The sequence below is a fragment of the Rhinatrema bivittatum genome, chromosome 2 (assembly GCF_901001135.1).
Source record: "Rhinatrema bivittatum chromosome 2, aRhiBiv1.1, whole genome shotgun sequence".
NCBI lineage: Eukaryota > Metazoa > Chordata > Amphibia > Gymnophiona > Rhinatrematidae > Rhinatrema > Rhinatrema bivittatum.
Genome location: NC_042616.1, coordinates 305,545,648 through 305,557,613, shown reverse-complemented (window position 1 = coordinate 305,557,613; position 11,966 = coordinate 305,545,648). Strand labels below are relative to the sequence as shown.

The window sequence follows — 11,966 nt, the reverse complement described above, 5'->3', positions numbered from 1 at the left end:
TCCTCTCTGGCCATATTCAGATCCCACCTAAAAGCTTACCTTTTTGAGGCTGCTTTTAAATCTTAACCCCTGGTTCTCCTATTCATGCTCTTGTTAATTGTGTTATTTGTCCTGTTTAGTTGCCTTAAATAGACTGCAAGATGTACAGAACAGGGACTGCTTCTTATGTGTATTTGCACATTGCTGTGTACATTTAGCAGCACTATAGAAATAAATAAGAGTACAGTTTTTATCCATCCACACCAGGTACCCTCTGAGTAATTGTTTGTTTGTTTTTTTTCTTCTGTTAACAGCCTAAAGATTTTGTTTCGTGTTGTCATACTTTCAAGAGCAAGTCGTTTAAAAAGTCCAGAGTCTGTGGTATCTGCAGACAAGCTATTGGCAGTCAGGGCATTTCATGTCGAGGTAAGTAGGCACAGTATGTTCCTTCCTGTTTGGAAATGGATGGTAAGAAAATGTAATGTAATCGAGAAGCTGTCCTTGGAAAATTCACCTTGCTGATGTTTGCAGCCACCCTTGTGTGTGGTGCATGTGTGCCTGTGTGCTTGCATTTAATCCAGTAGTAGTGTTAACGGGTAAAGGGGCTGAATTAGCATACATCTGAAATTTGTGGGCTGTAGTGTCCGTTGTCATGTAAGGACTGAGGTTGTGTGAACGCATACCTTTCTTAACCTTGAATGCAGGCGGGGGCTGGGGGGAAGAGCACCTTGTATGTCTGGGGAGACAAATGATTTACAGGACTGTACACATCAAAGGCTAAGGAATTTTGCCTGGAACTGACCATTGTTGAAGCATGAAGGGTTACATCCCAAAACTTTGTTTTTATATTGCTAGAATTGAGCAGTGTGGCTCAATAGGCAGTTCTGTGCTACAAAAGCATTGTAAGGCCTCGGCCGTAGACAGATTATCTGCAAGAGAAACATGGCTCTTTTCTTTATTTGGAAACGTCAACTTGTAAGAGCAAATAGCAATAGAAAGATATGGGGGAATGTTTTGCAAGGATGTGTATTTTTGGGTAATATATTGACCAGTCTCATGAAAAGTTGGATAACTTCATTTCATACCGCAGATTCGCTTCTTCCCGATCTTATTTTGAGGAGGAGCTAGGAAAGTGTCATGAGGACAGGAAGGGAAAAGTTTCAGATTGTCTGCTGTATTATAGATACCGAAGTTAATGATGTGTCAATCACCCCTCTTTTATCTGTTCAGTGCATTTGGATGTAGCAAGCAGACTGAAACAGAGAATAGCAGATAAAGACTGCAAGTCCCATTTAATCTGCCAAATTTGCTTTCTGGTGCAGTGCCTTACATTCCAGTTAATCTCCAGCTTTCCCGTCCCTTCTCCATAACTAGGGATCTTCTGTGCTAATCCCATGTTTTCTTGAATTCTCACACTGTTTCTATCTTCACTGCCTTACCCTATAGCCATCATTTTTCTCCTCTTATCTTGACCTTGTGTAGTAGAACTTGGTTTGCACTGAAAAATACTTGGATGTCCATATTTAAATCCCCTAGCTCTCGTGTCCTAGGGCTTTTGGTGCACACACTCTCTGGATTGCCTCTACTTTTATATTCTTTTGGAGATATGGCCTCTGGAACTGGTGACAGTCGTTCAGATGAGGTCTCATTAATAGTACAGTGGCACATATACCTCTCCCTGTACACCGTAGCATTCCTCTGGCTCTGGCCACTGCCTTATCGTACTGTTCCGCTACCTTAAAATGATCAGATATGATCATCTCAAGGCTTCTGTCCTGTTTGGTAGACGGCAGTATCTCACCCCTACCATCATGCACTTCTTCCTTAGGATTCAACAACCCAAGTTTTTTTCATGCTGGCATGAAGTCTAAATGGGGGTAATCTTTAGACTGTCCGTACTGGGATACAGTCCGTGCATACTTTTAACCGGCAGGCTTTGCGCCAATTTTTATTGTGAAATTATGCAGGCACTTTTGGCTTGAGACTTGCTCTGGGTTGAAAGTATGCGTGGTCACTTAAATTGACTTTATCTGCGGGTGGAGCTTTGCTGAAAAAGTTCCATCTGTGCCCGCACCTTTCTTCTCTCCGCCTACACATGTTCCCGGGAAAGACCATCTCAGTGCAGGTACAGGTTTGGGAATGCTGCATGAACCTTTAGCCTCGTGGAAGGAAGGTTGTTTTCAGACAGCCGCTTAATGCAGCTGAAATGCTTTTTAACCCACTTAACTTGCTTTGAAAATTGTCCTCCATGCACGGTTGTTGGATGCCATGGGGGTAAAATCAATCCCAGATGGTTTTGGCCTCCATGAAGTGAATAGCCAGCAAATAGTGGTTTTTACCGAGTATCGACTCTTGCAAAAGGAGACATTTGACTGCTAGTCGGTGTGTTTTCAAGCACCCCAGAAGCTATTTGTGGAGAGCCTCAATAAAGATATTCGAAGCATGCAGGAAGCAGAGCTTCCCTGTACTCTCCATTATCAAACCTCCTCTCTACCTCTGCTTTCTCGCCCAAAGGCTTATTTACCCAACATGTCACCTTAATTCAGCTCCTTGAGGGACCTTTTTACCAACTATCTGAATAAGTCCCGCTGGCTCCTATTCTTTCCTATGGGTGGAGGGGAAACCAGAGAAAATCTTTGGAGTCTGCTATGTGCTCCATGATTTCTTGTACACTGTTTACACTTCCCATTTCTACCTCATTTTCACAGTCGCTTACAAGTGTACACTATTGGACCTTATCCTGTACACAGGCACTTGCAGCTCTACATTCGCACCCAATATCAATGCACACCCAGGGCCCTATATCCTAAGCATTTTTGGCATAGACACAAACTGGGAGAAAACTTCTTATTACATAGAACCCTGAACCTAAGAGAGACCCACATTAATCAGAATGCTAAGATTTTATTCATGCAGATTTTTAATTTTGATTTTATCTCCATCTCCTGGTTTGGGGTGAGGGTGGTGCGGGGAGGATGGTGCTGAGCTTCCAGAGCTGTTTAGAGGGATTTGAGTTAAAGTCCTCCTTTTGCTTTTGAGGGATATCTTCCTCTTCCTGTTTCTCTCTGAGGTGGAGGATAAGCATGTCTGGGCTTAAAAGAGAAAAAAAAAAGCCACCCAAATGAAAAGGTATAATGAGGGTCTTGTACAGAGAATGAGACAGCCCAGAGCACGCTAAGCATGAAATGCCTCATTGCTCATTATTGCCCTGTTTGGCTTCCCGCACAGCATTTACTTCAGCTTCTAAGTAAAACATATTTTTATTTGCCAGCCTGCCTAAATAGCAATTCACCTCCGCTTTTTTTACTGGCTTAAAATGGGTGAATCGAGCCCTAGGTACACAGTTCAGCAACATGGTAGCAATGCATCAGAAAAGTATAGAAGCCCCTCAAATTCAATTTGCCATTTATTTATTTATTTATTTTTTGAGCAAATGCACAACACTTTTGTATCTGCGTGCCGAGCAGGAGGTTCTCATCTTCTGCTCATGATCACTGAGCAGCCGAGCACTTCTGAGCAAGAAGAAATGCAGGGGAAAAGCCCACAGAGATCAGCTTGTTATTAAAACGCTTTCTGAATTAAAGATGCCACTCTAGAAGGACTGGTTATTACAATAACGCGCCAGGGAAAGAAGAGCGCTCTCCTGCTCCTGGAAGTAATCGGCATTCAGAGATGCTGCCTTATGGTTTACAAAAGGAAGAGATGGATCTTTCCATAAAATCTCCAGTTTCTCAGATTATTGTTGGTTTTATACCCGGTTTTGCAGATTATTAGTCAAGAGAGTTAGAATCTTTCCATATTTTTCCAGATAAAAGTGGGAATTTTAAATATTTACATTCAAACTAGTTAAAATAATAATAAATAAATGCACTCTAGGTCGATTATGCCTATTTGAGATGAGTCCTATTTAGGCCAAATATATTTGAACAAATGCATGGTCTGCCTTGTAAGCCTAGCCCTAAATAATTTTACAATCACTTATCTTTTCTTTACATAGAAATGAAGGTCAGCAAGCTATTTGTAGGCAAAATCCTTGAACTAATTTAATACATTTGTAATTAGTGTTCAAGAGTTATACTTCGATCATTGGGTCACGATAAAGGGAGCATGGCTTTTGAATGCTCGCCACAGATGAATGAGTTAGTCCAATAAAAAGGTATCGTCTACGACTTGTTTGTTGACCTTCATTTGTACCCGTCTGAGAGTACTAACTTGGCAACCGCGCTCCTTTATCTTTTCGCCAAGAAAGCTGTCTGACTCTGAGCCAACATGGGATTATCGGTGCTATTGACATTTCCTCCACACTGACTCATGCCTCCCAGTCTTCTACTTAAGATTGTTTTTATCTTTCTGTAAAAAGACTTTCTCTGTTTTCATTTTTAAAACTTGGAGCCCTTCTTTCTAAATGTTTCATAGAAAAAGAATAGGAGAAAATTGACCTCTTTCTATTAGTATTTCCTTAAAGGTGATCTTCACTTTTATGACATCCAGACATGATCAGGATTTCCCCTTCTCTGCCTTGCCATTCTGCTTTGTTAGGGGGAGGGCACCATATAATAAGGATGGGAAGGGAGGGAGGAATATAAGGACCATACGGCATAACCTATGTCTGTCACCTTTCCTTCCTACTTGATCTCCTACTTCTGTTCAGTTCTTCATATCTAAGGATCATTGGAGCTTATTCCAGACTTTTTGTGTGTCGTTTATAACCGATACATTTGAAGGTACCTCTCATAGTCTTTCTCTGTTCTATAAGATATGCATATTTTTGGTCCTTAAGTTTCATTTCACAGACACAAACATTATGTACTACCGTCATAAAGTTGATTTTTTTTTTTTTTTTTTTTGCTGTTTTCATTACCACTGTTAACTACTGAATGACAGATTACAATGTGGGTAGAGATAGGACCAGAAATAGGACCATGGCCATGACCCAGTCCTCTTAAATTTTCACATTGGTAAAATCTTCAAGATTGCTTTCAAATAGAAGTTGAAAAAAAGAACGAGATTGACTCTTCTTTAGAGAATCGCCCTGTATAATATGCTTGTGCTCTTATGGTATCCATCTTGTTTGTGGAGGTTCACACTAGCAGTGACCACAAGGGAGCAGAATTCCATTATTGTAATTGCTGATTTGACATCTTGTGGCTGCTACTGGCACAGCAGCCTCTCATGTTTCCTGGTTAGACAAGAGTATTTTCGTAATAGATTCATCCTGGATATGTTTGCTGGCAATACTGGACAGATATTTGCAGTGAAAGCTGTCTGTGGTGATGGCAATTGTTATATTTTTGTAGTCTCTGCTTGCTACCTGAAAGCTGGTAAGATAAGAGAAGAGGCTGGCTGGTAACAGTTGAACTGCATGGGAGCCACGGGGACTGGTTTGAAAGCACGGAGACTGTGCTGACCAGTGGTGAAAGCCACGAGGCTGGAGACATGTGTGCCTGTTCTGAACTGCATCGGTGTGTGCTTCATCAGCAGCATTGGCTGCACTTGCGGTGAGAATGGTGACCAGGCAGAAGGGCCGCAAACATGGCCTAGGCTCATGACCGGAGGTTGAGGTTGCCGGGGATATGGGGATGTGATTTTTGTTTGTCTCGTTTTTGTTTAGTGCATTCTAAATGAAATGAACAGCAAACTGAACATTTTTTGCCTGCACACCCCTTCAGAGGAAACTAGTGGCCCTGGTGGTAGCGGTAAGGGGGGGGTGGTATATGAGTTGAGGGGTGAGAGGGAAGAGCAGTAAGGGAGGGAGGGGGTAAGATGGGTGATGGGGGGGGAGGGGGGGGAGGGATGTTTCAATAGATAAACTCATTTGACTGCAAATATCTTCAGCTAGTTTCAACTGGTATATTTGACATCTCTTAATTTTTAAATAAGCTGTTCTGTCTTCAGGACCCCAGCTTTGGATTTTAACTCAAAAATGTTGCTGTTTAAGGTGATTTTTTATCACCTTAAACAAATGAGTTACTTTTTGATACAATTTCTTTTTGTATTTAGTTTGGAAAAGATTTCACAGGTCACACAGTAATGTCAGTTGATATCACATGTGAGAGAAAAATAAAGATTTTTTATTGTTTCAGGCAGAGGGAGACAGTGAGAGGAAGAGCAGAGTTGTTTCATTGTGCTGGTGCTGGGTTTTTTTTTTTTTTTTCATTCTTCATAATTTTCAAATAATACAATAAACATATTATTTGTAAATGAAAATACATGGTAAGGTTTGAAACATATTAAACCACTGTTGCTCTCCCATTCTTAACCAATTATTTTACCCATCCCATTACATATCAATCAAATGGAGGGGTTTTGTTTAAATATATTGGGAGAATATCTGATGAAAAAGAATAAAACAAAATGAGGATACATTCTAGCTTACTACTACACCAAACTTTCTAATTGGGCACTGGGGATGATGTAGGCAATCTCATCTGTTCAAGGAAACTTTTTAACTGTTCAGGAATAAAGAATAAATACATATCATTTTGTCTTTTTAACATACATTTACATAGAAATCTAAGTACAAACATAAATCCCAATGACAAGACTGCTTGGCGGTATGCAATGTGCTGGTGCTGTTTTATAGATAGCAGTGAAGAACTTAGCACTATATAGTAACTACTGATGGTAAATGCAAATAAACTTTTGATTCTACCTTTTTGGAATACATGAGTAAGCCGACCAAAATGATTGAAACGGCGGATGTTGTCTATTGATTTTAGTTCTGCTCTTACATGCTTCTATATTTGTATTTACCACGGGTGAGTTGCTGACTTATCACTGGGGAGTGTGGTCTAGCGGTTAGAGCATTACGTAACAAGCCACAAGAATACCAGGTTCACAAGTTCAGATCCCATCAGCACTATGACTCTCTGGGACTGTTCTCAAGAGAGCAAAACAAATGCTGAACGAGTTCACCAGAGAGTATTGTACTTAATATAGAAATACAGCATATGATAGTGACTTGGTAATATAGTAGACAGGATTGTTCCCAAGCTGTTACCTGGTGTCCCAGGTATCGAGGAGGGAAGGAATCCACTGATTTTACAGTGGTCTGGGGTGAGGGAGAGGGTCCCCCTCTGATGATCCAGCCAGCTTTCCCTGGTCCCCTTCTAAAAGCACAGATGCACAGGAACAGCCATGCTTCCCCCAAATCCCCCCCCCCCCCCAGTGTGCACCCATCTTACTCACCACTTCCACCGCTCCTCAAGGTTACTGAAACTGGTGCACCCCATTGAGCTGGCAGCAGAAGTGAAGAGAAGGGCAATCAAAATGATAAAGGGGATGGAACGGCTCCCCTATGAGGAAAGGCTAAAGAGGTTAGGGCTGTTCAGCTTGGAGAAGAGACGGCTGAGGGGGGATATGATAAACGATAAATCATGAAAATAATTGAATGGGTAAATGTAAATCGGTTATTTACTTTTGCGGATAACACAAGGACTAAGGGGCACTCCATGAAGTTAGCAAGTAGCACATTTAAAACAAATCGTAGAAAATTATTTTTCACTCAATGCACAATTAAACTCTAGAATTTATTACCAGAGAATGTGGTTAAGGCAGTTAGTGTATTTAAAAAAGGTTGGGTAAATTCCTGGAAGAGAAATTCATAAACTACCAATAATCAATAGGGAATAGTCACAACTTGTTGCCGGCATTAGTAACAAGGGATCTATTTAATGTTTGGGTATTTACCAAGCACTTGAGACTTGGATTGGCTATTATTAGAAACAGGATACTGGGCTTGATGGAGCCTTGGTTTGACATAGTATGGCAATTTCTTATGTTCTTATAGGTGGTCTAGGGTGGCTGGCTGACCCCTTTCTGCTGGCTGCTAAAATGAACCAAGGGCCATGAAAAGTATTTCTGCCAGCCAACATGACACCATGAGCATTTTAAAAATGTTTAGGCATGTGCTAATCAGAGAGAGAGGGAGGAGGAAAGAGGTGAAAGAGGAGGAACTCTGTGAAGGGAGGAGGGCTGAGAGGATTTATCTGGCCCAAGATGCTTCAGATGTGGTAAGCTTGATTTTGCCTAAGACGACAATAGAGATCTGTGGGGTAGGTGGATTTGTAAAAGGGGAAGGGAGGAAGTGGAGGCATGTTTGGGAGAGGGATAGGGTTTTCTATGCATGGTTTTCTATGCTGGGGGAGGGGAAGGAGTGAATAGGGGTCTGTCTCCTCCATTTTGAACAGTCCCTGCCTATGCCTGTGATGGGGGAGCGAGAGGAAGGGGCAGCAAGAGACAGTGGGGAGAGGAGGATTGAGTCACCCTGAGGACAGCGCGCTCACACTCTGCTAGTGTTCCCTGCATTAAGCACTCACTGCTCTAGCCTACTTCACTGGGAAATTCTCAGGCTTTGCCCATTCCTGCTGTGGGGAGTTGGGGGATAACTGAATCCTTGAGGTGCTATGGGGGAAGATTAGATATAGGATTGGGACCTGAGAGAGGGGCTGGGTGGAGTGGTGATACCCTGAAGAGAGAAAGGAGAGATGGAGCACTGGAAGGCGAGAGTGGGTCTGAGGGAATAGGTGGAGTGCTGGGGGGGTTGAATTTGCAGGTGAAGATAAATAGAGCAATCGGATCACTGGGAGGAAGGGATGGGGATACTAGATGTGGGAGAGAAGAAGAGTTGGGAGAAAGAAGAAGAAGGTTATTGGAAGGAAAGGGGAGTGGCACTAGAAGCAGGGAAATAAGGGATGCTGGGAAGAAGGGAGGCAGAAGGTGCTAGGAATGAGGGAGAGGGACCTTTAGGAGGAGGGGGGTGAAAAGCATTGGGAAGAAGAGTGAGATGAGTACTGCAAGTGATGGGAGGAGGGGCAGGGAGGAAGCGGTGGAAGATGGAAGAGAGAATACACTGAGGGGAAGTGGTAGAAAGGAAGCCCTGGAAGGAGGAGGTAGAGGAGGAGCACTGGGATAAGGGCATAGGCTAGAGCAGGGATGCTCAAACCAGTCCTACTGGGCCCCCCCAGTCTGTTGGGTTTTCAGGATATCCCTGATGAATATTCATGAGATTTATTTGCATGCACTACCTCCTGGATATGCAAATATTTCTCATGCGTATTCATTAGGGATATCCTGAAAACCTGATTGGCTAGGGGGGGCCTGTAGGACCGGTTTGAGAAGCCCTAGGGATAGAGGGTAGTGTGGAAGGATGAGGTTAAAGGTGGAGGAGATAAAGTTGGGAAGCTTAATTTGAATGAGAAATGGGTATGTTAAGATGAGAGAAGGATGGAGGAATAAGATTGAGGAAATTAGAGGAGTAAGAAGTGAGAGAGGGAGATGATGGATGGAACAGAGGGATCAAGGTAGAGAAGACAAAAAGGTGCTGGGAAGTGACATGAAAGAGAGAAAATGTGTATATGAGACAGATGGAGGGAAGGGGGAGATGGAGAAAAGAAAGGAAACCTGGGAAGGGGAATTGTGAAAACACACATTTAAGGTGAAAAAAAAGAGAACAGTATGAGACAGCACTCAAGAAAGGAAGAAAAGAATATTCTCAAACTACATCACCATTATGATTTTTCTAACTGGAAATTTACAGTTATTGTATGCTTACATTTTTTTTTTTTTTTTTAATAGTGAGACTGAGGTGTTGGTGCTCTGTTCCACTCTTTAGCAAATGCTATTATTGACTTTAGGGCTGGGGATTGTGAGCATACTTCAACTTTCTTATTTAAACAACCACCATCTCCCTGACATCAACAGTTCAAACATGAACTGTCTGTATTTCTCTGGTGTAGCACTGCTGTGGGGGTTTCCTTTTCAGTTTTGGTCTGCACATTTCTGTTTCTCATTTGTGCTCACTTCAGGTGAGTTGACCAAGTAAAATAATTTGGTTATCTCTAGCCAGATATTCAGCCACATTTATCCAAGTAAAAGTAAATATCTAGCTAAATCTAGCTAGTCAAAATTTGACTGGCTAGGTTTTGTGCTGCCTGGTTCCCCGGCAAAACTTAGCCGGTTAGACCTGAAAATCAATGCTAGCTGGCTAAGTTCTCTTTATATAAAAAAAAAAAAAAAGCCAGCAGTCCATGATTTGTTTTTCCTCTCCCCCGACAGGTACCTATGTAAGCCCAACTGCTGAAATGTGGCCCCTCCTCATCATGATATTCCAGCCTTCTAGGGGCCCAGCTGAAAGGAAAACGATTCCCACTTAATGCCTTCACGGCATCTGTCATTGGTAAGGCTTCTGTCTTATCTAAGTTCATTTTAAATACAGATAGAGCCACATGGGCCTAAAACTCATCTAATAAAGCCAGTAAGGAGGTGTGCACATTCATAATATGGACTGCTATATCATCGGCATACGCCAAAAGCTTAAAACGTGCTCATCCTCCCCTTCCCAGAGATTTGCTTCTGATGGCATCATTGTTTTTAATCATTGTCAATAAAGGTTCTAAAGTAAGAAGAAATAATAGTGGGGAGAGTGGGCACCCTTGCTGGGTGCCCCTCTTAAGCTTGAAACTCTGATAGAGCCCCATTTACCAAACTGGATGTGGTCGAGTTGCTTAAAGCAACTCAACACTGCACTAAAATAGCCATCTATGTGTACTGCTTTAAGCTCTGCCCACATAACCTGCCAATTAACGCTGTCAAATACCTTCTCGGTGTCAAAACTAAGAAGAGAGGGCAAACTACCTTGTACACTAGATTCCATGGAGGCCACCATTTTTTGTATATTAAACACTGAATTCCTTCCTTTTACAAACTCCGCTTGGGCTTCACCAATCAGGCCCAGAATGTATCTAGATAACCTATCTGCCATTATTTTTGCCAACAAATTGATTTCGAAATTTAGAAATGAGAGAGGACGATACGACCCAGGTAATAATAGATCACAGCCTAGTTTAGGTAACAGAGAAACATAGAAATGACGGCAGAAGAAGATCAAATGGCCCATCCAGTCTGCCCAGCAAGCTTTCACACTCATACTTATCTGTTACTCTGACTGTTGAGTTCAGGGCCCTTATTGGTAACGTTTTGGTTCTAATTTCCTTCCACCCCCACCATTGATGTAGAGAGCAGTGCTGGAGCTGCATCAAAGTGAAATATCAAGCCTAATTGGTTAGGGGTAGTAACCACCGCAATAAGCAAGCTACTCCCACGTTTGTTTACCCAGCCTGTGCAATTTAGTCCTTGTTGGTTGGTGTCTGAATATAAATCCTCTTTTCTTCATTCCCCCTGCTGTTGAAGCAGTGAGCTGCGCTGTATGGGGCGGATTTTCAAAGGCCCACGCGCATAAATCCTTCCGGATTTACGTGCGCAGGGCCCTCGTGCGCCGGCGCGCGTAAAGCCCCGGGACGCGCGTAAGTCCTGGGGCTTCCTGTCGGGGGTGTGTCGGGGGGCGTGTCGAGATGACGCGCCATTTAGGGGGCGGGGTGCGGCGTTTCGGAGGCGGTGACGTGGGCGTGGTTTCGGCCCAGGGGCGTTCCGGGGGCGTGGCCGCGGCCTCCGGAACAGTCCCTGGGACCGGACCACGGAGCGGGGCACCCGGCCGATGCGCACAAAGTTACGCCTGCTGAAAGCAGGCGTAACTTTGCCGACAAAGGTAAGGGGGGGGTTAGATAGGGCCTGGGGGGTGGGTTAGCTAGGGGAGGGGAAGGTGCGGGGAGGGCGAAGGAAAGTTCCCTCCGAGGCCGCTCCGAAATCGGAACGGCCTTGGAGGGAATGGAGGCAGGCTGCGCGGCGCATGCAGGCTGCTGATTTTGCGCAGCCTTGCGCGCGCCGACCCCAGATTTTATAAGATACGTGCGGCTACGCGCGCATCTTATAAAATCAGGCGTACTTTTGTTCGCGCCTGCGCAACTTTTTAAAATCTGCCCCTAAATGTATTCAAAGTGAAGTATCAGGCTTATTTGGTTTGGGGGTAGTAACCGCTGCAACAAGCAAGCTACTCCCACGCTTATTCGTGAATGCAAATCCTTTTTCCCACATTTCCTCTTGCTGTTGAAGCATAGAGCAATGTTGGAGTCGCATTAACTGTGTGTATG

At 43.3% G+C, this 11,966-nt stretch overlaps 1 protein-coding gene across 1 annotated transcript in view; it reads left to right on the top strand.

Moving 5' to 3' along the window:
- Positions 1 to 293: 293 nt before the first annotated feature.
- Positions 294 to 11,966, top strand: part of TNS3 (tensin 3) — a 592,547-nt gene continuing 580,874 nt past the window's right edge. The window contains exon 1 of the mRNA XM_029589689.1: positions 294 to 405. The gene's annotated coding sequence lies outside the window, so the exon portion shown is untranslated. The remainder of the gene's footprint in view (positions 406 to 11,966) is intronic.